Source organism: Triticum dicoccoides, chromosome 1B (assembly GCF_002162155.2).
Source record: "Triticum dicoccoides isolate Atlit2015 ecotype Zavitan chromosome 1B, WEW_v2.0, whole genome shotgun sequence".
Taxonomy (NCBI): Eukaryota; Viridiplantae; Streptophyta; class Magnoliopsida; order Poales; family Poaceae; genus Triticum; species Triticum dicoccoides.
In genome coordinates, this window is record NC_041381.1 from 612,752,993 (window position 1) to 612,755,369 (window position 2,377).

Sequence of the window (2,377 nt, forward strand, 5' to 3'; positions counted from 1 at the left end):
ATGTTGGACCAAAGAGGGCTTCTAGGTCCACCTCTTCACGTAAACTGCCAACAAAGTTGCATATCGTTTTTAGGGTGGACGAAAAGTTGCTCTTTGTTTTGTTGTGGATGAAAAGTTTTTTTTCTGATTGCCCTCATCATTCCCTCTCACGCCCTTTTCCTTCCCGCTCTTTCCTTCCCGACATCCCTCCCCCGCCCTTTTCCTTCCCGCCATCACCTCTCTTGTGCTTTTTCTTCCCGACATCTCACTCCTCCTCCTTTGTTCCTTTCCACTCGTTCTCTTGCCTCGCTCATTCTATTAAACTCCTCCCCTACTTGTTGATTATGAATGTCCCAAACTTGTCCTCCATCGTCCTCTGATTAGCCTTCCCTCACCTTCATCTTCTTCAAAATTACCAGAATCTATATCACCCGCTAATCTATCCTCATCCTTCTCTTCCATCACCCTGTGCATTTCCTTCCCTTTCACATTCCCATTAGACAAACCACTACCACCAATTACTACTGATTGACTGCTCAACCCTACTTCATGACCAATGAAAATGTGTAACACATAATTTGACTCTACATCGGGATGGCTAACATCCACTGGTTGTGACCCAGGTGGATCAATGTCATTATAATTAGACGACTGGCTACCTTGGTCGGGTTCATAGCATACACCCCATCGCCATCCAACAAACTCTCCTACTTCCATCAAGATATTTATCAGACCATATGTATTTCTAACAATATATGCATGAATAATAAGACAAGCACGAACATATACATATACCTATGATACATCAAAGTGTCATAAAATTGGTCAATGGAGGGCGTAATTTTGTTTAGCTTGCATCTTTATGTGGTCTAGGTGGAGCTCCCATATTGCCTAAGTTCTGTACGAGGAAATATCTCGAGAGTAAAAATTAACATGACTTTCCTTTTAAGATATTATTTAAGCCTAGTGTACAATAACATCATAGTTGAATATTCAATTGTTGTATTTGAATATTTAAATGTATAATTATATTTTTAATTTGGATAAAGATAATAGAAATATACTATACCATTTAGGACCATGCTTAGGTGCATTTATTTAGTTATAAAGTAGTAAAAAATGTTCAGCTCGGTGCGGGTGTGTGGCGTCGCGAGTTCGGTTGCGGACGATGAGCACGGTTGCGGACGATGTACGCCGATATCGAAAGGTGCGGGCGAATATAAAGGACGGCGTGATGGTCGACTAGGATAGAGAGTCAGACTAGTCCGACGCCAAATCGCGCTCGGGGCGCAGACACCCCCGACCGAAACGGGCCAACCCACTTCGTACTGTACCGGTATGCGGTTTCTAGTTTTTTTTTGTGGCCTGTTCTTTTGTGTTTTTTTCTGTCTCTTTTTTTCTGGTTTTTGTTATTTTTTTTCTTTCAAGTTTTGTCTTCATTTTTCCTTCATTATTCATTTTTATTTTCATGAAAATTTCTTTTACATATTCATGATTTATTTGAAATTTGCAAATTTTGTCCAAATTTGTGAAAAAACAAATATCTTTTTCTGAATTTCAATGTTTTCAAATTCATGAATATTTTCCCAAATTCACACAAAAAAATATCAAATTCATGATTTTTTCCAAATTAACAGTTTTCCCTAAATTTCCTGAACTTTTCAAATGTGTTAACTTTTTAAAAACCCATGAATGTTTTTTTCGAATGCTGCAATTTTTAAGATCACATGAACTTTTCAAAAAAAGTCAGTGGTCAAGGGTCTAAGTCAATGGCCAATCTGCCAAAAGGTGGACCAATCAAACCATCAACCCGCTTAGCCACTCGCTCACCCGTGCGTGTGGTGACCACAGGTTTGTTTGGCCAGCCCACAACGCTCTCTTGTGTGAGCACCGTTTGCTTAATTGGCGCACAAGCGCTACGAAGGAGGTCTCTAATTTGAATGTGTTTGTCAACTTCATTCGCGGCCAGGCCGAAGAGCCAGTTTTTGTCCGCACCTTGGTCAAAGAGGACGTTTTCGTCCACATATGGGCCAAAGACGGGCTCTTCTTTGTGGCTCCGGACGAAAATCATCTCTTCAGTCATTGTTAGATTGAAGAGGGCTTCTAGGCCCATCTCTTCGCGTAAACTGCCTAACGAAGTTGCATGCCATTCTTAGGGCGAACAAGAGTTGCTCTTCCTTTCTGTTGAGGAAGAAGTCTTTTTTTATTGCCCTTCATCATTCCCTCTCACGTCCTTTTCCTTCCCACCATCCATCTCCCGCTCTTTCCCTTCTCGTCATCCCTCTTCTACCCATTCCCTTCCAGCCGTCATCTCTCACACGCCTTTTCTTCTCTACATCTCACTCATCCTCCCATGTTCCTTCCCACCCTCTTGCCTCGCTCATTCTATTAACCCCCC